Source organism: Falco punctatus, assembly GCF_963210335.1.
Source record: "Falco punctatus genome assembly, chromosome: 5".
NCBI lineage: Eukaryota > Metazoa > Chordata > Aves > Falconiformes > Falconidae > Falco > Falco punctatus.
Window position 1 is genome coordinate 79,660,731 of NC_137584.1, and position 27,934 is coordinate 79,688,664.

General features: G+C 43.3%; 1 long non-coding RNA gene across 4 annotated transcripts in view; it reads left to right on the forward strand.

The window, feature by feature from the left end:
- Window positions 1–599: 599 nt before the first annotated feature.
- The window catches only part of LOC308064617, a 54,132-nt gene continuing 26,797 nt past the window's right edge, over window positions 600–27,934 (forward strand). For 3 of the 4 annotated variants that reach the window (XR_013928458.1, XR_013928459.1, XR_013928460.1), the window contains exon 1: window positions 600–27,927. This is a non-coding gene — a long non-coding RNA (uncharacterized lncRNA). The remainder of the gene's footprint in view (window positions 27,928–27,934) is intronic. The other variant, XR_013928461.1, reaches the window with a different exon arrangement.

Consider the following 27,934-nt stretch of genomic DNA (forward strand, 5'->3'; position numbering starts at 1 on the left):
ATGAACGTAGGGCTTACTGTACTTCTACCATGGTTGCAATACACTTAATGCAGTTATATATGTATTTTTTATTGACTAATCTGCATATCTAGGCTCATTTTGCAACCGTGTGTGATGCCTCTGCAAGTCTTGACAGTGATTGCGGGTTATGCTTTACATAAAGGTTACATTTTGAATGATTTCCTGAAGTGATCAAACAAAAGAAGTAATTAATAACCTGCAAGTTCATCCTCTTTTTGTTTTGAGGAGGGAATTGTTTTACTTCTTTGCGTTACTGATTACTATATCAATTCTTGGCAACAAATAGGGCTGTAAAGAAACTTTTGCTCCAAGCGAGTTAAAAAATACCATCAAAGAAAAAAACCATTAAGTGCTAATAAGGAGCCAGTTTGTGTGTCCTAACACTTACTTGTTGGGAGTAGGAAAGAAATCCCAAATTTGTCATTGTGCATTTGTTTACACTAGCATGTTATTGCTTAATCAACCCACCATCCCTCTCCCTGATAAACACCCCCATCTGTCTGTAGAGAGAGCCCAACCTAGCAAGGCTGATAGCTTGTTGTTTTGGAAAGGGGGGGGGGGGGGTGGGGGGCGGGGGGGGGGTCTCTTCTGTTGCCTGTGATTCAGGGTTTCTAACTGCCCCTTGTCATGCTCGCTGGCAGCTACAGCTGGTGCCAGCCCACAGCATTGAGATTTGGAGAGGATAAGTGTCCAGCCTGCTGGAGAATAAGATACATTTGCCTTTCCCTGTGCTGGATATGATCTGTCGTTCGAGAGGAATAGTTTCATCCCCAAAAGGGTTGTACTTCTAGGTCTGTGAGGGTAGCATGTGTGAATTTTGCTGTAAGAGACTCTGTAGCATTTTTTCCCCCGTATGAAAAGTTTCCTTGCTATTTTTATGACTTCAGTTAAATCTCTGAAGGGCCAGAGAGAGGGGGTTTTGTCCCTTGAATTCTGTCGCTTTTAAATTGGGCCAACCAGAAAAGGAATTAAATCAGTTTAAAGGTAACTTTGCAGAAGATTAAGAGGATATGAGGCTAGAATTGCTTGAAAAATAGAAATGAAGGGCTATGTTTTATCTTAGATGGCTTGTGCAACTGACTTCAGATTAACTGTACCCTTTTAGACGTGTTAGGCTGACGGTGCTGGGAAATTAGCCCAGGCCTTCTGACTTCTGGTAGCTTTCCTGACTGTTGGACTACAGACTTGCGTGACAGATTGCATCCAGCACAGTAGGCTGTAGAAAGTAGTTAATGGAAAATGGAGTGCTTTGATGTTCACTTCTGGTGGGCCGATCCTCTGGTTTAAAGGCTAAACATCTATTGTCCTCAGTAGGAGTTTTCTTTACAAAAAACTTCCACAAAATCTATAATTTCCCATTTTGTTTTCTGAGGCTGTGGTTTGCTCTATTTCTACATTCAGTAGCCAGCAAATATTTTCAAGAGTGATTTGTAATTTTCCAGTCTCTAACTTCAGATGCCACAGACAGGACCTTATTTCTCAGAAACTGCTGAGCATCTGTCCTCTTCGGCTAAAGCAGATGTCTCTAAAGTATTTCCATTAAAGCACCAGAAACGAAGGCACCTAAACACACTGCCTACTTTCCTGGAAAATGGGGCTAAGCACTGCGGATACACCTTAGAAAACAGGCTCAGCTACAATTAAAATGGGGTGGGGGGAGGGTGAGGAGAGTGAGAGCAAATACAGTAACAGCCTATGATTAGAAATCTCAACAATGACAGTGAGTTCTGTTTAATTTCTAACTGCTTAAAAGCAGGCCTGGGGAAATGCTCTGCTTAGAAATGTCACGGAAAGTGCAGCTGGTCCATGGGCTTTATCTTGAAAAGCAAAGGATCTTTCCCATTTTGCAGTTACACTGCCATTTACTGGGCCATACCACTAGCAATTTGCAACAATGGGAGGGAAAAAAGCTGCCATTTGACCTAGAATGCAATTTTCAACTAATTAATAAAGTGACCATTAGTGCCCGAGGGGATAATAACAGGAATAAGAACAAATTACTATGGGGTGCAAAGGAGGCTTGGGCATTGTATTGCAAATTTCTTATGGCACTATTCTTCTTTTTTTTCTCACTAATACTTTTAAAGTGCCCCCACTCAACACTTGCTCCTTGTAGGACCCTTGCAAACCACATAAGAATTAGCCCTTCAAAGATCAATCAGGATCTAATTGTTGTTAACAAAGTGCCACCTGGAGAGAAATGTTACAATATACCTTCATTACAAAGCATTCAATCTCTCTCAGCTCACAAGTCCTGGCTACAGTACAGACAAAAAGAAGCGGTTGCTAGCATTAAGATCAGGCACCTGCAATTGCTTGTAAAACACTGCCAGTTCCTGCACAAATATGCTCCTAACATTGCATGAGCCTCCTTAGAACTGCTCTGTTTATGCTTCCTCAAAGCAGATTTTGCTGGGGTCTCCCTACTTGCAACGCTTTAACATATCACTGAAGCCCTCAGATCGCTGGGGACATTGGGCAAAGCAGCCACACCATTTTCTGTGCGCTTTCATAGGCTCCAGAATCTGCTCTCAGTAGGATTTTTTCTGCATTTTGTGGCCCCTGCTCTCCACGCCCCAACGGCAAATGTTCGGGAAACCCTCAGTGAACTGACTTTTAATGCCCTGGTTTCGTTTCTCTGCCCTGTCAGAGATTTTACTTGTAGGTGTAGCACATCTGCTGTAGGTCTGGCCTGTGCTAGTACTTTGCAGCTACGATGGTTAAAATTCAAGACAAGGCTTGTATTGCCCGGTGTCTGCCACTTAATTCATGGACACTTTTGGGGCTGCATGTCCACAGACATTTAAGTCAGCTGTTGCCTGTCCTGAAGGTTTCCCGTGGACTGCTATAATGGACTGCTTTATAGCAAATGGAAAACTACTGTCCGCAGCCTTGCTTTGCTCATGCCTTGTTTACAAAGTCAGGGAGTTGGCTTGACTGAAAGCTAACCTGCTGAAGAAACTAAAAATAAATACTATTTTTTGTTCAGTTACTTGATCTCTCTGCTCTGGCTGCACAAAAAATTAATGCCAGCGCAAAGGGAGGGGTGGAAACTAGTAGGTGGGAGCAGGTGAGGGAACATGGGACCTTCCCATTAGCGGAAGGACTTGCTCCACGTTAAGGTGAACCCAGCCTCTCTTCCCAAAAGCATTTGTAAAAACTTTTTTTTTTTTTTTTAATAGTGGGAGATACAGAATCTTAGAATAGCCCAGGTTGGAAGGGGCCTTGAAAAGTCACCTGGCCCAAATTTTCATGGGAAAGGGAGCCTAGATAATCTCATCTAGCGCCCTGCCCAATCACACCTTGAAAACCTCCACTGATGAGGACCCTACCATGTTCCTGGGGAGGTTGTTCCAGTGAATGATTGTTCTCACTGTAAAAATTTCCTTCTTCAGCAATATGAAACCTCTTCCAGTGCAGCTTGTACCCATTGCCCCTGATCTTCTCCACGTGGCTCCTTGTGAAGAGAGAGCTTCCATCCTCTCTTTGTAGCTGCCCTTTAAGTACTGGAATACTGTAATGCGGTTCCCCCTGTGCCTTCTCTTCTGGATGGAGAAAAGAGGTAAGTCCTTCAGCTTTTCCTTGTAGTGCAGCTTCTCCAGCCCTTTTATGACCTGCATGACCTCCTTTGGATGCTGTCCAATCTGTCAGTGTCTTTCTTGAATTGTGGGGACCAGAACTGGACACAGTACTCCAGGTGTGCCCTGATGAGTGCCAAGCAGTGTCGGATGATCATGTCTATCTCTACTAGCAATGCACCTGCAGATGCAGCCCAGGAACTGATTCGCCTTGTTGCTGCAGTGGCATACTGCTGACTCCTGTCCAGCTTGTTGTCCATCAGGACCCCCAGGTCCTTTTTGCAAGGCTGCTCCACAGCCACACAGTTCCTGGCCTGTACTGGGCGCTTTGGCTATGCTGTCCCAGCTGCAGGACTTTGCTCTTGTCTTTGTTAAGCTTCATGCTGTGCTTGCCAGCCCACTCTTCCAGCCTGTCCAGGTCTTTCTGTAAGATGTCTCTCCTTTCTGACATGTCCATCTCACCACCCAGTTTAGTGTCATCAGCAATACAGATTAACCTTTGACAAGTGGGTGCCTTAATTGTGGATGATGGCTGCAGTGAGTCAGAATGAAGGCAGCAAACAGGAGAGAGAGGTATCGTCTTTATTTCAATAAACATGAATGTCCTGCACTTTCTGAGGATCAGGAATTTGGAGAGTGAGGGAGAGGTGGAAGCAATCTCCTCTCTTTCTGGTCCTTGCTCAGATTAGCCACCTGCCCAAGCCCTTATCTGTACTGCTCTGGAGAACTGAGGGAATCACTGGAAGGGAGTGCTCAGGTACCTTGGCCAGGCTGATTCGTTAAGGGATGTACATGGAGGCAGGAATCTTCTAGAGATCTAGGCAACGTTAACAGCCTTAGGCTGCTGGTTTTAGCAGGGAAATTCCCTCTGTCCAGACTGTCCTATATATACATGGGGAGAAGTGGCACGCTCGGTGCCTCTCTTGTTCGATAAGTAATCCCAATGTCCTACTTGCCTCAAATTTGGGACATATGTAGTGCAAATAGAGATCCAGAAGATATTTTTTTTTCCTGATAAAGAGCACATTATACAAAACCAGAGCAATCCTTCTGGATCCTCTAAGGCTTCCATTATTAAATGTCATTCCAAATGTCCTCAACTGGCAGATACTGGCTGTATGTGCTTACCCTGCAGTTGTGTTGTAAACAGTTAGTGTTATTGTTGCAATTAAACAGATGCTTTGCATTTTTCGTTTTGACTTTGTGTATCTTTTACATGGAAGTTGAAGGTGGTCAGAAGACTGTTGATCATAAAGGATCTGTGCTGCTTTAACCTCAGTGAAGATTTGCCGAAGAACTAACGGGGGTGTTTGAAATACAAAGTCATTGGTGTGAATTGGGACAGCGAGACTGCACCAAATTAGTAAGTATGTACAAGCTTTGTTTGTGTGTGGTGGAGGAAAGGAACAAAAGATCCCCTATGACTAGAAGAGTGTCCCTCAGACAGCACTGAAAAAGGTGGGTGTCTGACAGCACAACCCCAGACTTCCAGATTGCCTTTTTGATACACTAAAATTCATTGATGGCATAAAGCAGCCCAGAGCATAAAATGGGCACCTCTCAGCAGTCTGGCATCCTGGTACTTGAATCAAAAATGGTTCAGCTACTTGGTATTTTCAGTTTAAAAGTGTTCTTAAATGGCTTTACAAGAGCTACGGTGCTTGTGTCTAGAAGTCAGCAAGAGCACGTGCTTGGGACACCTTGCTACTTGCTACAGAAATCTGCAGTTTGTGTGTGATTGTCCATCCGCTTGTTGACATACATCGTTTGTTAGGGAGCTCTCACTGAACACAGGTTTTCAGAGTTGATGAGTATCTATTGTGGTCTGCTGTTAGAGGGTTCTGTCTAATCGGTAGGGTATGGGACAGAGTTAGGAAACCTGATTAATTCCCCTGCACCTTGATAGTCCTGTCATTTGCTAACCCTTGGTTAATGTTGTTGGTAAAACTTGAGCTTGGTCAAGATATTCCAATGCCTTGTAACACCATTGTCACCTGCTAGAGCACAGCCAGCCATCTTTAGAAGTCTGTGTGAAGCTTAGATCCATTGGGCACAGATTGCTGTAGTGGGTGGCCACTAAATGTGTGGAATATTACCCCTGATAACTCTGTAACGCTGAGGCCACATATTGAGATGTGTGAAACTGGAAACCACTTGAAAAAATATCAGCAATTGACTCCCTGAGCTGCTTTTTGCTAAAAGAGGGCTGATGATATTTGCGTCTCAAATTATAGCTTGAAGAAGGGCAGGAGATCCTTATGCGAATGGGCTATAGAGCTGCGCAGTATCTGGGCAAAGAATCAGAGAAGAACCTGTGTGAATAAATAGAAGGGTGTACAGGGGGTTATCCAGACTGCAAGTCTCTGATCAAATTCATGCTTTCCGAAGAAAGGCACAAGGAACAGAGATGGAAGGGTTTGTCATCCCCAAAACAGCTTGGCAGTCCCCCAGGACTGTAGACTGGCTTCACTGGAGGGTCTGTTCTGCTGCTGACACAAGAGATGGATGTACATACAAAGTCCCATTAGCATTGAAGGGAGGCGCCTGCTAAACTTTCCCACGCGTTAGCAGAGGAAAAGACTTCTAAAGGTATCTCATGAGGTAACAGAAGGTGGTTGCTGCACGTGTTGCATTTCTTTAATATTTGCCTGCGATACAGCTGTACGCTTACATCACTTGGATGTATCTACTTGGCATCTAGCTGTCTGTCACAAAGAGGCATTCTGGAGCCGTCCAGCATGCTTTCCCATTATCATCGGTGCAAGTCTATAAATATCCAACTTGTGTGTAACCTGTTTGCATACTGATTCCCTGTGTCCCAGATCAATCTGTTGTTGATTTCCAAGGACTATAGTCTCCTTTGATTCCTAGTTTATATTGAATGCTCATCAGCAGGGATATATGCTTGGTTATTTTTTTTTCCTTCTGTGGCTGTTCTTGTGTCTTTTGTAGCAACCATTAAAGTTTATTTGTGGGCTGAGGAAAGTTATACCCTTTGTGACAATGTGTTGTGGGGCTCTGTTTAATCCTGTGGGATATTTGGGTGCATTCTGTTGTGGGAGGGATGGAAGGAGTAAAAGAAAAAGCTGTAGAAATCACTGGAACTGGAGATCTAGAGTCCTAGAGGTGGCAATCTGTTAATTAGTGTTCTTGGAGAAACCTGTCTGTGATGAAAATAAAGCCCCATCATTAAAACCCACTGCATTTTCCTTTTCTGCCCCTGAATGTTGTTAACAATGTTGCACTCTGGTTAAGTAAAAATCTAAAACTGCAGTGAAGTGTTAGTAATCGGTTCCTGAGCAGATTCCCTAATGCTATTCACTTTTCCCTGCTAATCTTCCTGTGTGAGTTATAACAATGCAGCACCAAATGAGAAGGAAATGTCAGGTTATGTTTCAGGGCCAGCCTCCTGCCCACCCTCCATCTGTGCTGATGTCAGTGCTTATTGGAACATATGCTGCCTGTTGCTCACTGACCATCTGTTAGCTGAGCTGATGAAGTGTTCCCGTTGCTGGGACAACCCGGCCCTTGATTGCCAGTGGCACCGCAAACATTTTCCGCTCAGGTTTCACTTTTATCTGTGCTCTGGAATGGCAGCCCCTCCATGGTACGGGTTACCCCATCCCTGCCTTTTCCCTCCACTGGCAGGGGGGCACATTCAAAATTCAAGTTAAAAATGTTAGGGCAAATGTAAAAGGCTGCAGCAGAGCTGATGTGCCTGGGATAAGCTGTTGGCATTACAGGCTCAGGCTTCCCGATGGGAGCCCAGGGTCAAGGAAGCACGTCTGGTGGTGGTTAGAAAGTTTGTGTGATGAGACTGTGACTGGCATCGCACGGGAACACCTACAGCCTTGAATCAGACGTGCAAGGCTACAGAGGGATTGTTGGAGCCAAGAAAGGCGAGAGATGTGCAACTTTTCACTTGGTTAAGAGTCACTTGTTCTGTAATTGCCGTGTGTTGTAGTTGTGCCTGGCAGCCACATCTGTCAGACATAACTGAATCCAAATGTAACCATTCCTTTACGGCGCAGCCCTCGGTTTGTGGCGTGAAGGCGATGCTAAGCCGTAGCAGCGATAATAAAACCTTTTGCCCGCACGCAGCCTTTTTGCAGCCTGTCTGGTGAGCTTTCCCCCCTCTCTTAAAAATGACTACAAACGTTAATCAATCCTCATGACAAGCCTGTGGGGCTGGCAGGTGGTGTTCCCGTTTTAAAGAGGGGGGAGCAAAGTGTGAGAGCTGGCACGAGACGCGCGGCATGCCCACCTCCCAGCCCCTGCCTGCTGGGATCACCAGACCATACTGCCCTTCCCTACACACCAAGAGCCCCGGCTCGGCCGAGGTGCCCACAGGGGCTGCATACCAGACACGAGGGCCAAGTAAACTGTGTCCTGCAGTTCTTTCCATCTTACATGTGAAGGAATAGAACAGTGTCTGATAAGCAAACTTTGTTGGTGGAGCTGACCATGACAGCTAGGGTAAAATGTGACCGCCTTTAGACGGATGCGGAAAGCCTGGATGCTCGGTCGTGTTAAGTGCTCTGAAGTTGTGAAATTTCTTGTCTCTCATTTTCTGTGTTGGGATTCCTCAGTGTTTTCCCTGCTGACCCTGGGGTTTTGGTCCCTGGATGACAGAAGTCACTTACATGATCCCTCAGCCTCAGGGCCAAAAGACTTCTCCCTGTGTGAAATGTCGTTCCATTCCTTTCCCATCCCTTCTGTCCAGCCTTGCCTTGTCCTGGTTTCCCAGAATCTTTTCTCAGATATGATGTCCCTTCGCAGTCACTGCATAGCAAAAGCAAACCTTTCAGCCTTTCTCTCCTCCAGCCTCTCCTTTCTGCCTCCTACCACAGTCCTCTGTCAAGCGTACCCATAGCCTGGCCAGTCAGGCATCCTCCGGCTGGCCTTTCTGCCAGCTCCCCTTGCTTCTCAACTTCCTAAAATTCTCTTTACTTCTCTCCCTTGCACAAAACCCCTCTTCCCATTTTTTAATGCATCCTGTGAGATATCTCTACCATCTTTTCATAAGGCTTAGCTGTAAGCTTTTCAGAAAAAGGGCTATTTTTCACCCTATACACCAATTATTGTTTTAATTAAATGACTGAATTGTATAATAATGCTGTGTGCTCAGAGACTACATGACGTGTGTGGTAGAGCTGGATAAGATATGATACATACTGACATAATCCTAGGTGTTAATAATAATGTACAACTTCAGCATATGTTGCTATTTCGGGATGTTCTGGCACAACGGGCTGGTTTTATTCACCCTGGGGACGAGTACATGAACAAATTACCACAAGGCCAGCAAGGGTGGGGATTTACATTGCCTCATCTGCTTTGTGGTGAGTGCCTGAGTGTTGGGTCTTATTCCGTGGCACGTGTGAGGTAGTGTGCTGTGCTTTTGTCGAGCGGCAAGCCTCTTGCCTTGCCTTTCTTGCGGTTATGATAAAAGCACTTATCTGCAGTTTATCACAATTACCACAATGGAGCCTGAGCACTCTAAATTTATATCCTCTCTCTTGTGGCAACTCGTTTGGTGCCAGTCTGCTTTTAAATCCACTTTGGTGTCCTTGTTTGTTGCCAGAATGGGGCAAATGTGCCAGTATGTAGATGAAAGTTGGGCCAAACTTTTCTCCCCTCCAAGAACATCATAGAGCTTGGGGGGTTTGCTGGCTTGACAGGCCTGGACTACTGTGCATTTTGAATCAAAACAATACAGAATTTAACACTTTGCTTGATTTTCCTTCCATGAAAAAATGTGAAGGAAATCTGGTAGCACACGCCACCAGCTGCCCAGCCTCCAGCAGGATTTGCAGTTCCCAACTGGAAGTGCTATTTTTACGCAGGACAGGACTGCTGCAGGTTTTGTGCAGTGTTTAGACTCGGATTAAATGGTTGCACTGATTTCTACACGTAGCTGAGAAGACAGATTATAGTGTGGCTTTACTGAGTGGTATTTGAACAGTGAGAGCAGAGTTTCAAAGCTTTGAGATGCTGCCAACAAGGTGAGACGAGGCATACGCAGGTACTTTACCAGAAATTTGTAACGTCTGAGCATTTCTAGGAGGGTGTAGCAGCTAAAGGTCGTATTGAAATTCCAAATAGCAATGCCCTTGCTGCCGTCATGGGTAGCTATGTCCTCATCTTAAGTGGTGGTGGAGGTCCCTGGTGCTGTGCCTGTCTACAGCACTGGAAGGCAAACTGTAGATGTTTTATTGCAAGCACGTATACAGGCTTCTGAGATGCAAACACGCAGTCCTGGCTTGCAAAAAGCCAAAAGGTGGATATAAATTTCCTATTTGATGTTGTTTAGACAGGGGTATCAGAACTAGTTACAGAAGCAGTGCTGGGCTGCTAGGGAAATTACTCAGCCAGTCGATGTCTATTGATACCATTAGAGAAATACTGATTTTCACCAGCCAAGAACCTGATCTCTGCTGTGGCTGGAGTGTTAGGCGTTCAGAGCTCTGCTTAATCACAGCTTTTAACACGTTTCCTTGAACCTGGATGGTTGGATCCTGTAAGAGCAACAAATACTTGCTTGCACTGCTGTGCTCTAAGGTTTGCAAAGCTGAGCCGCTGTATGTGCTTTTGTGAAGAAAAAAAAAAAAAGCAGCACATACCCGTAGCTAGGGTAGCAGGCTGCCACTAACATCAGTTGCACAAGGATTTGCTCTGCGCTGCCCGGGATCTGGAGATCACTCTCCGCACAAATTAATTAAAAGATGCCTTAGGTAGGTGTCCAGCCGGCACAGAAGGAACCCAGCTCTGTTACTAGTCTGCAATCCCCAGTTTTCCAGCTGTCACTATGTAATACGGTCTCCCCCTCACGTAATTCCTTCCTGTAGTCCAATAGAAGTCCTTTAAAGAAGAAAAAAAAAGAAAGAAAGAAGAACAACAAGCAAGTAATCCTGTCATACGATCTGCCTCAGTAGTTTGGGGCCTGTTTCTCTTTCAGGGGCTGTGAGCATGCTTTGAGGTGCACAATAGAGATGCCTTCTCCATTGACTGTGGAGCTCAATGAGCCAAACTGGGCAGCAGCCCCGGTAACAGCAGCAGCAGCAGCAGTGGTGCAGCGCAGTAATGGGCCCAACTGTTAACTGATTTAACACTCTGCCAGCTGCAGTCCCTGAGCTCAGAGAGGAGCGGCGGGCCTTTGAATATTACCTTTCAGCCAATTAGACATATGTCACTTTCATAAAACCTTTCGTGTGTGCTCCCGTCAAGGGGAGGATCTGCTGGGGAGGAGGAGGAGGGAACTGCATCACCTGCCTCCCTCCCAGAGGCACCATCCCTCCCGCGAGCAGGAATTTTTTGTGGTTTCTGGTATTATTTTCAGCACTGATGCAGGTGACTGGCAAAGGGGTATGAGGGAAAGAGTTTCAGGAGCTCTTGGAGCACCAGGAGTTTTTCAGTCTTACAGGCTGCCGGCAGCAGGAGGTTTCTACAGCAAAGGTGGGTTTGAGTCATATAGATTGAAATTAGATCTCTTTCATCACCTGAACTCTGAGAAGGTTAGCAGCAGCATCTGAATTGGCCTGCGTTTGTTACACTTGCAAAAAAACCCAAACAACCCTGATCTCAAAGAAACTTTGGTGAAGTAAACAAGCATGCAGATGCTGGAGGACTGGTGTTGAATGTAAATTTTTTTGCCCAGCAATCAATTTCACAAAAAAGTACATGTAAAATCATTCCTACTGAGCTGCACCTCAGGGAATGCTCTGCAGGCTGTGTGCTTTGTCCAGAGGAGCAGCAGCAGCAGCCGTATCACTGAGGCAGCAGAGGTCTGGGGTACCCACCGCAGCTGCTCCGCAGTCAGTGTCCTTAAGGGTGGGAAGCACATAGGAAATGAACGTTATGGATTTCAGATTATTTTCAGAATCGGTGAGGAAGAAAAAAGTGTTTATGTTCATCATGGAAGAGATACACCACTTTTTATTCCTTCAGATTGATTGGATATTTTATTTCTGTAAGGTTGAAATTCTGATTTCAGTCATGTCAGTTTCTTCATGGTTTTTATATTAAAATACATGAAAATGCAATATTAAAAGACATATTAAATCACGGTAAAATATGGCAGATTATGATAAGTTTTTAAAATAAAGTATTTAGTATAACGTGTTTAAAATTAAATATTTTGATTACAAAAGTCAATTCACTTTAGTAATAAGTGAATTGAAGCTAAGAAGTTGAGCCAAAATGAACAAAATTAAAAGGATGAGATAAAGGGGTTTTATTCATAGCAATGTAAAAATCAAAGCATCCCGGGATGGGGGGTAACAAACAGAAAAACAATTATTTTAAAATCCTGACCTAAAGCTTTCAGGCTGGCACTTGTTGCTGACACCGCTGGTGAGCAGAGAGGAGGGATGTAGACCTGGGTGAAGGCTGCTTGCTTTTCCCACTGGAGGTGAGAGACCTGCACAGGTTTTAGACACTACCAGACATGGACAGCAAAGTGTGTGTGACGTGCAAGAAAAGAGGGGGCTGGGTAATGGCTATCGCTTCCGTAGCTGGGGAGAGGAGCGCTGGAACTGGGTTAGTCAGCTAGGCTGGTCTCTGAATAACTGTGATCGATGTATTCAGTTTTGGCTTTCCCAAGTTTATTCTGGGTTTTCCTCCTCAGTCTCTACAGTCATCTTCCCAGGAAGAGGTTCTTTGATTTAGAGTTTCGGTGCTTGGTAATTGGGAAGTTGTGCTTGTCAAAGGCGATGAGGCAAGACGTACTTTGGGGGGAGGATAATGCTGGATCTAAATGTGCAGGAGCAGTCTTCAGGTATCCCGTCCTTTTCACACCTGAGGCTTGAGTTTAGTTTTTGAAAAAGAAACTCTCTTTTCCAAAAAACTCTTCTCTTGCAGTGTTTTGACCAGCTTCAGGCAGTGATGACAGCATTATGGATTGGTCACATGTAAGCTGAAATGAGATGCTATTTGGAAGATCCCAGGGTTGTAGCCAGACAAATACTTTAAGCCAGCATAAGTTGTCAGTGTTGATAAAAGCAGTAGTTCCATGCTTCCTCCGCTTCTGGCTGCTTGTTCTCGCCCTTGTACTATTCTCTTCCTTTCACCATACTTTTCCTAGCCTAATAGTGAACTGGAGCAGATTCAGCTGGAGTTGGGAGAGAGGGGGTGGGGTATAGCTGGATCTGTTTTCCCCAGTCTAGTTCATTGCATGACTACGCAAACCCTTGTGTCAGTAGGCAGGACACGATACCAGCAAGGATGGAGTTGAGCAGCCAGGGCAAGGAGAGAGCAGGACCACTCTTTTTCTGTGTTAGCACTAGCTTATTGTCTCCACTGAAGTCTATTTTCTTATTTAATAAGAATTTTTAATAATTTTTAGCAGCTGGATCACCTGCTGAAAGAAGCCACTGGAGTAGATCTTACAAAGTGCAACTTGAGTGTCTGGTCCAGCCAGCAGCTGGGGAGCCAAGGTCAGGCGTTCCTCTTGCTGATGGTTCCTGTGGTCAAAATTCTTATGAAGCTCCATGCAGATGTTGTCGCCTCTAGACTTTGTTCAGATGTGATAACTTTCTCAGTGGGGTAGTTCAGCGCTGGTAAGCGTGTTTTTAATGACAACCCTCACTTTATCTCAGTACATCTCAGTTTGTTGGTAAAAAAGAGACTCTGAACACAAGTAGGGAACTGATAAGTTGAAATATGCCATCAATAAACAACACACTATTTTCCCCCTCCAGAAGCATGTCAGATATTTACTTTGCAGGTTTTGTATAATATGATTATTCTCTTTTTCATCCTTTCCTGCCAAACCTTTGCTGAAGTGATCTTGCAAACTCTGTTCCTTTCCATCAGTCATTTAGTTGGTATGGCTTGGAACTTGCATATCTTTGTGCATTTGAATCCATTACTAATGCATAAGTATTCATCAGTTTGGCAGGAATGGACGTTACACATCTGTAATTCATAAGCTGCAAGACAGTTTTGGGTGATGATGATTCAGGCATCCACTGAATGTCCAAATTCCCTTTGGCATCAGTTGTCCAGCCATAACTTGTTGGATCCAGCAGAGCGGGTTCACGTTGCAGGAATCATCTCCAAATTCCTGCTTAATACTTTGCATGCAGTTCATGCTGGAATAAGCAATCTTTGCATGGGGGAAGCTGGCTGGAGTCAATTTCATCCCTTTTGGCAGAGAAGGGATGATAATGGCATCAGTTGTTGCACTTTTAGGGACAAACAGATGGCATGTGAATTCTTGTAATTTCTGAAAGAAGCCTGATGAAAGCTCCCAGGGTTGTCCACACACTGAAAAGTTATATCGATAATAGCATTTTCTTTGCATGAGTTCTAGGGCTCCCAGTTTTTCTTTGTCTGAAAAAACACTAACAGCATTGCATCCCAAAAAGACATGCAGGCCAATCAGTACTCTGCATGCGTCAGTCCCAGGGGAGCTTGCTATTATACGACTGTCAGTGAGTGATGTTTTGTGTCTGTTTTCTGACTTTCTCATGCATTAGCCAAGATCTATGTTTCTGCTGGATTTTACCCATTGTTTGAGCATGCAATATAACACACATCTTCCTTCTTTAAGGGTACTTTGAGAAGTCCTGTTGTCTTGTGGCTGCCTCTGGTTAGGAAGAAAGAGGGGATCGCAGCTGAATAGAGATGTGATGTACTTTACCTTACACACACACACACACATCTTTTAAGCAAGAATTTGATGAGGTTTGACTTGCTGATGGGACAAGAGCAAAATTTGTCTCTTATTTGGATTTCATGGCCTGCGGTTGTGTTCTTGACATAAAGGCTGGTTTTATCAAGTGGATCCCCTTGAATTTCTCACCACCTTTTGTCGTTATTGTCTGGTAAATGTTTAACAGTGTATTAACTTTATGACTTTCTGCACCTTCATATAGTTCAAATGAGCAGAGATGCCTTGTTAATACCACTCAGCCTTTGGACAAGTCTTTGTTAATAACACAGACAGATGGGATAGTGATGGTTTCAGGGGGGCTTTGGTGGATCTTTTTTTTTTTTCCCCCATCTGACTAAATAAACTAAGTCTTAGTCAAAGAGGTTTATCCGTTGCTCTGTTCTTGCTGATGGGCTTAAGTCTTCCTTCTATCCTGTTAGCATTGTATGAAGAAGCCATGTGTGTTTGACTTAATTCAGTTCTGAGGACTGAAAAGCCCACAGCTCACTCTCACTGCATACTTTGATGTCTGCTGTCCTCTGTAAAACTGCTCTGCACAGCACCACTTGGATGCCTATTGATTTTTTTACTTGGTTGCTTTCAGCTCTGTGTTCAGCACTAAATTATCTTTGGCAAGCATATCCATCAACAAGTTGTCTGGATACGTGATCTGTTTTCCCTTTGTCACCCTGGCTGATATGTACCTAGTGTCTCCTTCAAACCTGGTCTCTCAGTCTCCAAAGGTTTTGTTTCTCAGTTGAAATATGATTTATTGGTTTATTTTTTTCTTTTTCAGCAGAACTCTCGCTTTGAGATAAAAGTTGTTATATCTGGATTGACAAAGACACTTTATAATAAATGCAAAGATCACTTGGCATACAAAGGGTTTTTTCCTGCAGAATACTCCGATTTTGTATTATCTGTTTGGTATTCTTCAGTGCAGTTATTTTCACTGCCTTTGCTTTAAAATACAAATAGCAGCACCACCAGTAATTAATGAACTCTTGCTGTCACAGTTTCTCTACTGAAAATGGCAAAGATCCTCGTTCTTTGCAGTATTCCTTACTTGTGCATCCAGCACATGGTGTATGGCATTTTACAAGCGATTACTAGTCCTTTGTCTTTTTGAGTATTTGCAGCAGGAATGTTTTGGGGGCTGGGTTTTTTAAGTTTTGGGCTTTTTGCTGGTGGAAGACACATTCGTACTCCTTGGATCCTATTCCTTTATTTTCCTAGAAGTTTCTCCCTTCTCAGCCATTGTTGCCTTACTCCTTTGACCCAATGACATCCCAAATGATCTATCTTTGGCCATGGTTATTCATAATTATCATAATCCTGAATCTCTGATGCTTCGGTTTTGTTCAAGCCTTTGGCAATATCCCAAAACAGAATCTGGTTGCAGGTTTAGGCAGCTTTCAGAAGAGTATTTGCAAATGCGTGCTCAGATGTGGCTTTAGGTTAGAGCTTGGTCTTCCAAAATGGTGTGAAGTGTGTGCAGTTTCTGTGTTGTTTCAGAGATGTTCACTCCTCCTCTCTTGACTGCTTACTGATGTGATGCTAAAATTTTGAATCCGCAATAAAAGATGCGTGTATCGGAGGCAACAACGAAGTTCACCATTGTGTAAACATCAACAGAATGAGTGTATGTATAATGAAAACTGATACCGTGGCATTCAGTTTTCATTTATTTGGTGACCATCTTAGCAAAGCTAACCAGATTGACAGCAGTCATTTGTCATCAAACTGCTAAACCACGTAGATAAGTTCTGTAAAAACAGCCAAACCGTAGAGATAATGAAAAGTCTGCTGATTCATCCAGATAAATCCATCCTAACTCAAATTTTGGCCTTCAAATGATGCCCCTTAACTACCCACAGCCATCGATCGAGAGGAAGAGTGCTGTATTTCCACCTCAGTGAGCATCAAACATTAACAGGAGGAGGAATATAGATATTCTTTACGCTATCCCTGACTTCCCTTAACCAAACAGAGGGTGTGAAATTTTAGCAAAAGGGCAGAATTCAGTGACTCAGTAAGACACAAGAGCAAAATAATGCAATGATGAGTTCCTCTCAGAACAAAATGCTTTCATTCAATGCTTTGTGTTATTCAACTCACATAAATTTCTGGTATTACTATTATTTTTCTAGCTCCCCTTCAAAACCAGATGGGTAACTCCCTCATCACTGGATTTTCATATATATAGCCTTGAAAACTCAAACCTTTCAGTTCATTCTTCACTCTGCATGTAATAAGAAGTGACTAGACAGATCTGGACCACAAAGTTGTTGAAATGGGTGTGTTCCTGGGAAGCATTTCATCCTTAGCAAAACAATGTATTTGGCTAAATTTCATGTGGTTGCAAATGCCCCCAGCAGCCCTAGCCAGCAGTATTTGGTAGTGCCATAAATGAAATAAATACCACCTTCAAAAGCAATTGCCCATCCAGAACACTGTTAGCATAGTTCTCCTGCTCACCTTTCTTTGATTACCTGCATTTAGACAGTAAGTGGAAGAGGCAGATAGACATACAAGTGGTAACAGAATAAATAATCTGATTAATAAAGCAGATTGACCGCCTGTATGATACTTTGTATTTTTCCTTTGATTTGGATGTTTTAAATGGCCCGTAATGACTAAGACAGAGAAACCTGGGAATCATTCACCTAAGAAAATTTGTTAGAACTTTAAGATGAGAAGTTTGATTGCAAGAGTTGAGGACCTGGAGGAGCATGATCTCTGTGGGATTTCTGCTTTGTGTTTGTATATTCAGGTGTTTAAAAAAGTGTTGGCTCTAGTGGAGGATTTTCCCCATGACTGAGACATTCATAATGTCTCCCATATGGATTCCTTGTACCTAGCAAGGTTTAGCTTCTGCTAAAGACTTTTCTTCAATAGGGACACAAACAGAACCACCTTCCTCAACCCAGGTGTCCATTTTCATGAGACTTGCAGGAATTTAATATCTTGGAGTGTAATTTTAACCTACATCAAACTTGGTGGAAACTAGCTAATTAACTCAAAGGCCATTAAGGGACCTGTGCATACATGAAGGTAGGCAAACCTTGCAGAAAATTACTGAACAAACCTTTTTTCAGTAAACTTGGCTTAATACGGTTGTTGAACATCAGACTCTTATCTCTGTGCAGTAATGTTCTGTCAGCTCATGGTGACTTCATTGCAATTGTGAATCCTTGATGCGTTGGGTACTTTCTTATCTGGCCATGCGTCCACCTGGGAATTGGATGTGAAGGTCACTTTTTCTAATGGCGTATCTCCTTTGGAAGGGTAGTGAGGTACAATGGACATGGACATAGCTCTTTAAATGTGAGGTTTTGTCCTATTTAAAACATGTACTGCATGCTTGAAACCATTGGTTATTCTTGCCTTTTTTTTTTTTTTTTTTCTTTTTCCCCTGTGCCTTAGAAAACTTGAGAGTCAAACACAGGTACCGTATCTGTCTTTGAGCACAACAGTTAAGGTAGTTAGCCGAGGCAACTGCCTAGTCTATGTAAAGTAAAGCTGAGGAACATAGGGGGAATTTCTCCCTGTGAAAGAGATACTTGAAGTTACCTCCAGATTCTCAGTAGCTGCTGTCAGCTTGAGAATTTAGCTGGCATGCAAACAATCAAGAGTAAAAGGGACAAGAAGACACTTAAGACTATTCCAGAGGAAATTAGATGAAGATCCCTCTACAGGAACTCTTGACGCTCCAGACTCAAGCTGAACAGCCTGTCCTGAATCAGAGGTGTCGGCAGGCAGAGCTGACGGCAGCCGCTGTGCCCGGCAGGCTGAGCTGTGCTGCCCGCGGCCTGCACTGTCCACCGGAGACCATCCCTGGGGCAGAAGAGGTGGAAGAAAGGGAGAGTCGGAAACCGTCACCGTCCTCCTCTCAGGCCCCGCGAGCGGGCAGGCGATGTGAGCCGGAGGTGTTGCTCACGGGTGGCTGGACAGCTAAGATCTTGCCTGCCACAGGAATATACAGATGTGACACCTGAAATAAATCATCTGAGGTGCTCACAGATGATGGAATAAATGTCACAATGGTTTGGCTGTAGAGAAGTGCCGTGGCAACCGTAATTACTGACATCCCTAGCAATTTTGTACTTGTCTTGTTTTGGCCCTTCGGTCCCTCAGGATTCCCGTTGTGGTGGCATTTGGACCACAGCGGGGCATGTTGGTGCCCCACATACCTGTCCTTTCGTGGCAGCCAAAGGCTGGTGAGACATGGGTGTGATGGCTGTCTCGCCTCACCGCCGCGGCAGCTCAGAGGACATGTGCAGCAGGGTGAGCTCCGAGCACGCCTCTCGTTGCTGGTCTTGAGGAATGGTGGAGACGCTGTCTTACGTTTAGAGTCCAAGCCCAGGAGATTCCTGGATAACTCCTTGCAGGCAGTGTGTCGTAACAGTGATTGTAAAAGCGCTTCAGCCTTAGCTTGTAAGAGGAAATGAGGAAACCATTTGGAGCTGCCTATTTTCTAAAAGCTTTAACTCTTAGCTCCTGAAACGTACTCTGATGTGCTGGTAGTTGAGCAGCGTGTTCAGCTGGGGGGATCTGTACGGGGAGGCTAGGGCAGGGTAGCTGTAGAAGGGGTTGGCAAAATGCATAACTGTGAGGATCAATGCCTTCTGTTCAACTTGATCTGTTCTGTAGAGTGCTTTGTGTCACTCCCCTCAGGCACACTGTGATTTAACATTCGGGAGCATATACCTCTTGTCATTAACTCCATCAGCTACTGGTTTTCTAACCCTTTCCTTCATCTGAGTGTCAGGTTTTTCACTTGCAAGTATCTCCAGAATGAGCCTTCTCATCCAGAGGAAGCAGAAGGAAATTGCCCTCCTTAATGAGCACAGATTAAAAGAGGAGGAAAGCTTCCCACCTTCTGCAAGCACCGTTCAGGTCCATCATAGACACTGTTTGATGTGCCTGAACTTCTCCTTGAAATAACTGTGAAGCCAGGGTCCTGACTCTTTCTTCTTATTGAATGTCTCCTGGTTCTTTTCACAGCTGCCAAGTGCCAGCTTGCGCACTGCAGCTAAATTCCGGTTTGGAGTGACTGGACTTCTGTCTTCCTCACATGGATTCAGTTCTCTCCTGCATGTATTGACCTGCACGGTTGGGCAGCACTTGTCAAGCTAAATGGCTTCCTTGTGCCTCGCTAGCTGAGGGCGGCTTCGCTGCAGCAACGAGTTCGCTTGGCACGGCATTACCTACAGGCTGAATCCAAAGGGGTCCCTGCTCCAGCTGGTGCTTCCCTGGATTTCAGTACAAAAGCTGTGAGGGGACGGTTTAAGTAAGGACTGCAGAATGCCTCAAATCCTAGGTCGAAATTAAAGCAGACGCTAGCGCCAGTATTGGATTTCATTCCTTCTCTTCAGCTCTGAGAGACTGAAAAGGCTGCTCTGTCAGCAGCCAGGGGCAGCAGCGGGGACTGAGTCTATACATCCCTCAGATAAAACAGTGCTGCGGAATTCAGTGTTAAAATAGCATGTACATTGATGTTGTCATTGCTGTACAATATCTTTAATACCTAATAGCAAGGCTGGCGAGAAAATCCTGTTGGTTTGGGGTGGGGTTTTTTTGGTTTGTTGTTGTTGTTGTTTTTAATGACCAATAGGTCAGCTTTAAAAAAAATAGTTTCAAAGGCTTCAGCAAGATCCCAAAAAGATCCTGGAAACAGGGGAACTTCTGAGAACTCCAAGTGTGAAGCCGTAAAGTTTTCATATGCTAAAAAAAGAATCTTTTAACACTTGAGCATTTGTCCTTTATTCAGCTATCTTGTAAGTGTTTTTGCAAATGCAGCAAGAGCTGAAAACAAGCAGCCTCTTAACAGTGGCTTTCTTTTTTTTAGCTGTTTAATAAACATACACTAGATACAAATTTAGCCAATAAAAGGTTCATGTAGTATGTATGTATGTATAATACATGCACAAAAGGGCTATTCAAAATGCATAGCAACCACTCGGCAGGGTTTAATTTTCCTTAACAGTTTTCCATTTTCCTTTAAATTTGGGATGGGAGTTGGGGGTAGCAATCAGAATCCTTGGCATAAATAGGATAATAATAAGGAAGTTCCTGGCATTGTTACAGTTCTTAACAAAGCATACAACCGAATTCGAATAAAATAAAGTTTCTGATTGAAAGGGACTGTATGAATGAAAAACCTGAGAAGTTATTGGAATTTTCTCGTAGCTGTTAATCACTGTCGTATGCTAATCATATGAGAAATGAAAAACTATCCAAGATTTTTATAACATGTTTATCAATTTAGGTAACACTTTAAAAAATGTATTTTTAAAAACTATTAGCATTCTGTATGATAGTGCACGTAAATTATGTCAGCCAAACAGTACAGCGGGTTACATCATTGCCTTCTGTGACATTTATGAAGCTAGCATCTGCTGTGCATGATGGGTTGGCTTTTTCCAAAGCCTGTCTAAGGGGTTTACAGCTGGCTTTCCAAATATATGCCCTGCCATGTTCTTAAAGTCACACACACACACACACAGATCGTTGGCAGGTTTAAACTTTCAACCAGTTTTCTCACTTGGTGCAGCCTGTTGAAGTGTCAGTTCTTGTGTGTGCTGGCAGTGAAGTCCTCAGTGTTAAATAGATATTTCTGTTACAATAACGCCTGGATGACCAGATTGAGACTGTAATCCCGTTTTAGTACAAGTGAAGAAGTAGAAATTATCAACAGTTGCTTGTAGCATAGTGCCACGGCTAAGACTGCTGAGTGCTATAAAATCTTAAAGAATAACAGAGGCAGGTTTTTTTAAAAAAGTTTTTGATGCCTGATGATACGGGTAAGGTTTATTTTTTTCTTTTCAGAAAAATCTGCCCTTCTGACTCTCACGGAAATCTGGTAGTTATGTACCTTCAAACTTTGAATGGTCCTGAGTCTGGATGCTCTCTGCCTTTTTAGGGACTTAACTGTGACAGTCTGGCCTTTGCATTGTGCAGGGGGAAAGGCTGGAGAAATGCCTGTAGGGTTTCCTGACTGCAGAGAAGACAGGGTCTTAAAGAGCTTGGGATCTAGATAGATGCAAAACCAGGAGCGGTGAGAAAATAGCATCAGTCCTGCCAGCCTCAGCAGGATACTGTGTAAGTCAGTCTGCCTGGTTTATTTTGACCTGTTAGTTTTCAGTTTTGTTTTGCTGTGTTAAACAGCACAAACCTCCTGTGATGTGATAGTGAAATAGGTGGAAGAACCCCAGTGGTCTTCCATTCACTTCCTTATCTTCCCAGGCTACAAAAATAACTTTTTCCTGTCTAGATTGACAGAACAATCTTGTGATATATGGGTGAAGATACATGCGTATGTGCATATGTGTGTGTGCATGTATGTATGTATGTGATGCATTCCGCCCATAAGTCCTGAAATCAAACAAAGCCTGAGACCCCCGCAGTGCACCAAATCCTCTTGCAGTTCTGATACATGCATAATGCAGGCAACTCGTACTTCTTCCCCAAAAAGGTTTTCTGTGCCTCTCCATTTATCTGTATTTTGAGAAGCAAGCAGAGGTGAAATCCATATTACCAAGAGGCATCCCAGTTTCTCCCACCTGATTGAAGGGATCGGCTTCAGATTCCCCTGCAAAACCCACCAGCAAAACACACAGCTGTTACTGAGCCTTTCCCCCCCCACACACCACCACCACCACCCCCAGCCCCAAGCATTTCACTGCTCTGAGATACCTTTCCTTGGGGCAGCAGTTCTGCTTGCAAAAAGCCAATCATTTCGTCAAAGCCCCAGACTCTGGAGAACATGGGCTGTGCCATCACAGGGCTGCTTTTCAAGGAGGCATCTGTGCTTAGCATATGGCAACTATTTATTATAGCTGTTGCATTGAGAAACAACAATTCCCATGATAATTGTTTCTCGTATATCAAGATGCTTCAATCTCTGTTTCCCACAACATTCTGCTTGTCTGGTATGTGTGTGCCAATGTCACCACAGTCCTAGCAGACAGTTGTCTACGTTTTGTCATTACTGAGGGTAAACAGACATGACTTGAGTGGGAAGGAGAGCGGGGGAAGTGGACTGCTAATTTAGTCTGGCTTTAATACTGCACTGTGAAAGAAGTACTGAATGATTTGTGAGCAATATTTACAAACCTCCCCTCCCTCAATCCATCCATCCTTTTTCTTCAAGCACACATTGTTTAAGGGCATTAATGCTGATTATTTGCCAGAATGCAGTACAGACGACACTTGGTTTTGCAAGGGGATGGGGAGACTTTTCTGTCCCACCCATCAACTAGTGCTCTGTTCATTATTCCAGAAGAAACACTCCTGTGTTGAAAATATATGACACGTATGGACGTTATTCACACAGCATGTGTACGCTTTCAGCACCTATATACAATATATACCTTTTCTCCCTTTGCATATAGCAATCACATACCTTTCATATGCTAGATGACAAAATGCCTAAACACATTAATTTTTAAAAAGAAAGAAAGAAAAACACACTAAAGAAGCCTTCCACTCCCTCAGCACCAGCAAGAATTGACTTTTGCTGCCTGACCTGGCTGTAATGTTCCCCTGTGGGCTTTGAGTTTTGAAGAAAATTACAGGGACCAATTTTGAGAATGGGTGTGCCATTGCAGCAGTTTAGCATCTAGGCTCTTTGTTTGCATAAATCAGTGCAACTCCACAGACTTTCAGCATCAGTGTTTTGGCCCGTGCCCGGTGAGATTTAGATCCCTGACATTTGATGATGCTTCCTTTTGTTTTTTTGGTTTTTTTTTTGTTGTTGTTGTTTCGGGTGTGTTGGGGTTTTTTGTTGGTTTGTTGGTTGTTTTTTTTTTTCTGGTTGCTTAGGGGAGAGAAAGGATAGGATGCACCTTTTATTAGTTAATGAAAGCACATTATACCTGGAGATGGCTGAGCAAAACCAGCATCTGAGAGGTCTGGGCAACAGATAAGGATTGCGCTCATTTCTCAGATAGCCAGAGCCACTCCTGAGAAGCTGTAAGCATTAAAAATCATGATTTAATTTAAATAAATAAAATTCAGGATTGAAGTTAAAAATCATTATTTAAGTTTGATGCAGCAATCAAGGATTAGGTAGGAAGGGTGTTGGTTCATGATAGTTTAACGTAAGTCATGCTACAGCAAAACTCAGGCATAACCATGTTTTGATCTCAGCTCATTCTGTGTGTACTAAAGCAGAGGGGAGAGTCCATGAGTTTTTGAGAAATTAGGTTCTGTTGAAAACACAGCATTACTCCCTTACAAAGGGCCCGAGTTCTTCATGTCATGATGAGAGTTTCGATGATACTCGGCATTCATGAATCTGACGCTTGTTCTTTTATGTAGCACTGATGTGTTTACGCTAACCGGAGCACATTCTCATGTTCCATGTTGTTCATAAGTTCATCTGATTTCAACCAACTTCTTTGCTTTCCTGTTAAAAGCTGAGATGAAACAATTTTGGTTGTGTGATGAGGTGGTGCAGCTCTTGGTGAAGTTACATGATTCTGCTGCTTTATACCCTGCTAACTGGGTCCTGTATTTGCATGTAAAAGTCTGACTTCATAATGCTGCTTTATTTTTGGCTTTGTGCAAGCTGTTTCTAGTTGAATCAATAGTAAAACTGCTCCTTAAGGCAGATAAATATGTAATTAGTAGAAATAATGGAGCAGTAGTCAGTCAGCTGCAAAACTGATGCTTCATCTAAATGTGTGTAAGGCACTTTATTTAGTTGGCATGTTGCTAACATCTATTAAGTTAAATTATGAGAAGTGTTTTGAGGCCTTTCACACAGAATGTTAAGCTTTTCATTCCTTATTTACATGTGTGAATATACATGCATGGAGATTTCAACCCATGAATTAACTCCAGAGGAAAACAAACCACCAGATAAACACAAAGCCTGGGTTTGTGTTTATTATTTTTTCCCTTTAGAAAGCAAAGAAGCATCCTTACAGAATTTTCTGATTAATTTATTCAAAGAACTTAATTGATGTATCACAACACAGCAGTATAATTTACATGGCATTAAAAAATGGAATTGCTTAGTTCATCACACTGACAGCAGCCAGCTGAGAGAGTAGCAAGTCGTCAATCTTTGATGGTCATTTTTATGACTTTGGAACATGTGCTTTTACTTATATCTCACCTCATGCTGTTGGGTTTTCTAAATATTGAAGTATTATGCAGTGTTTTATTAACACCAGTTAACACTGGTAGCTCTGGATAGATAGATGGATAGATAGATAGATGGATAGATAGATAGTTGGTTCCAGATGCTGTGGAAGGCACCATACATCCCAGAGCTGTAATGCAAACGCAAAAGCCATGCAAAGCAACCTCTGGATCAGGTAATTAAATGTTAGCAATCAGAAACCTGTTTGGTATTTGCTTCTGGGAGGCAGTGATGGAAAGAAGTAGTTTATCACAGTTTCAAAGAGGTGCAACAGGACACATGCAGGTATGTAAGGGCTGAGTGTCCCTAGCGGAAAAGGTGCTTTTAGCTTAGTCTGCCTGATCCTTCGGGTTTTGGATGTGGGGACCTCTACAAGCAGTCTAAATGGTGTAGCGTGGGGCACAGCTGAGACATGCCCAAGACCTGTGAAGTGTCATCTCTCAAATACTGGATGTCTGTGCTCTGCAGCCTAAGGTCCTTCTCTACTAGCTACTCTGCCAGGAGCTGGGAGGGAGATGAGAGGTAAGAGGAGAATAGATAGGTAAAAGGAGAGTATCTCCATGTACAAAGATGTTTTACTAGTAGCACAGGAAAAGCTGGCAAAAATAACAAGTCTTTGGTTTTCCATCTCCCTACAAGCACAAAGTACCTTGTCATGTTGTCTCAAAAAGATTTAACATGGTTTTAATACTTGAAGCTTCCTTCATCTTCAAAGAACAACAAGACTTTGAGACAGATATGTGGGAATTCAGTTAGCCAAGTATTGCAATTTTAGTTTGTCTGCAGTGATCTGCAAACCACAGACTCTGAAACGAGCAAGGGGTTATGTGAATGTTCCATGTAAGTATTTATTTTTATTTTCTTTAGCAGAAGCTGTCAAATAAGGCATCTTCTGCCTTTCAGAGCTTTTGCAGTCTATGCAGAGCTTCTGCAAGCCAGGGCTTTGCTTAGTACACTTAATTAGAGTTTGCTTATTATAACAGTGCAAAATACAAGCTGGTTTTACTCTGGGAATTAAATTTTGCTGCATTCTATTCTTGGTTAGCATCAGTTGCTTCCTAGTATTGGCAAGGATGCTCATGAAATCTGGGCATGTCTGGTGCAGGAAAGGTTAGTAGATTTAACAAGAAGGCATTAAAAATTGATTTAATAGAGCAGTAGCCTGGACTTCAGTATGTAGCATAATTTCAGCATTGCTCCAGGGTAAGTATTCAATTTTTACTTTTTTTTTTTTCTTTTTTTTTTTTCATTCCATACTAAATGAAACAGATGCCTCTCAATACACTTCTTTGGTAAACACACTCTGAGAATCCTCCATCCAATTGTAAGTGATTATATGGCTAAAAATGCAGTCTGTAATAGAGAAAACAGATGCAGTGATAATTATCCCCGTGCCCTGCACATCAAACATTAACTATTGATGGTGGAAGAAAAAAGGAAACCAAAACAGTGGGATGTGCTGCACCAGATCAGACTGTCAGTTCAGGTTGCCTGACACTGTCTTCAGATATGGCCTGAGCTTGATAATTTATAAAGAAATCAGGAATGTTTCTTCGTAACATTGCAAAGAATGTATAATACTTCTTAGGTTCACTATCATTTGTTTGCACGTGATTCTTGCCAGTCAGGCATGGAACTCAGAGGGTCTTGAGGCTTCTAATTATTTCTTATTTCAGGGGTTTTTTTTATTTATTATTTATATTTGAATATATATTTATTTGTGTGTTTTAAATCTACAACCTGAATTTTCCATGCAGTTTTACTGCCCCCAAAAGCAGTAGCCAGCTGTGCTCTGCCTTCAGTAATACGGGAATTGAAACGCCTCGATAGGAAGTTTGAGGTTGGATCACTGAAATAAGTTTTGCCTGTGGCTGTTGCAGAAAATTCCATGTGGATGTGCAAGCTTATCATCTGATCTTCCAAGATGCTGGTGAGTCTAGCGCTAGCCAGAGTGGCTAGCATGTGTGCAAGATCTTAGTCCAGGCTGGAAGGTTTAGTCCTTTGACTAAAATCATTGCAGCTGTTTCTGATTGCTCTTGTTTTGCCATCACATAGCTGAAAATGATTCAATTTTAAAATACAAGTGTCCAGCAAATAGCCTGCGAGGTGATCTAATCTCTTCTGCTATTTTTTTCTGATTCTTTTTAGAAGGGTTTCAATACTGAAAAGGCGAAACTCCTCTCTGACAGGTATTTGGCGCAGATTCCCATCAGCTAACTGGGACCATCTAACCTACGATGCCTAAGGGTCCTAAGGGTGCTCACCCAGCATCAGCTGGGCTGACAGCTGGGCTGCTGCAGATCCAAGCTGATAGTCTCTCTTCCTCCTCTTGCCAGTCAAGATGCAACAGGTACTTTTAGAGAGCAGTTCAGCCCCTCCTAAAATAGGTGGGAAGATTGTCTCCCACGGGTGCCTGTTTTGTCTCTGACTGTAAGAGGAGCCTGAAGAGCTGGCATGAGCTGGAAACCTGACTTCTGGTGGCTTGGCTACCTGAGGTGAGTGCCACGCCGGTTAGCTTCGTTGTTCCCTTGGCTTCTGCTCAAGATAGAGGAAAGACAGTCTCTTCCACAGGGTTTTTCAGTTCACTTGGGAGCTGAATCTGCCCGTGGAAAGTGCTGGTTTTGCTTTGAAATGGGCAGCTCAGAGAGACAGTGTTAGGATTAAACCAGTTTGTCTTCCTGCAGTCTTACTCTGGAGGGAGAGAGGACTTGTTGCAGAGCCCCGGACCTCCGCCAGTTCACTAGAAATCTCTCTCCGGGACCTGTTGCTCTTCCGAATAAGGCAGTCTGCAAGTGTTACCATCTATGGGACACAAATGCCTTACCAAAAGCTTTTGACATACCAAGCTGGTTTTCTTCATGAAGTGAAAGTATGTGCTGTATTGATTAGAAATAGTCTGCTGCGACAGCCGAACATGGGCACTCATGCCTGTAGACTTAACAAAGTGGGCTGCTTTTAGTTTGAAAACTAAAAGAAATAATAAATTGTCGCTTGCCAACACATCGCTCCGTAAAGGTGGCCTGGCTCGTGTTAATCCTAGTCATATTAACACAAGCTAGAAGTATGTGCCACCATGTTCTGATGTACAGATGAATCTGTTCATCTCATTCAGTTGCCCTGAAAGGTTGGCCAGTAAGGTCAAGCTGCTGTGCTAACCTGTTACTTCAGTTCCTCCTCAGCTGGTCCGGCTTTGGTCAGAAGGACACTCGTGGGATGGACTCACTGATCTGGAGCAGAGAAGCGTGACCCTGGAACGCAAGGTAGCCAGAGGCTGGTGGTTAAAACAGGAAACTAATGTAATCTGCTTATCATTGACAGGTAGGTAAACTTTAGAAACTGGGTGAACTCACCTTTGTGAAATGTGTGAGAAATAGGTCAAGGCCATGGTGTCTGTTTACCTGCTTTTAATCTCCACCAGGGCACAGCAATTTATCATCCTTCCAAAGTGAAAGCCCTGCTCAGTACAGAGGGATGGGCTGAAGTTCCATGGCCGAGGACGCTTAGGACACACAAGTGTTCAGGTCAGAA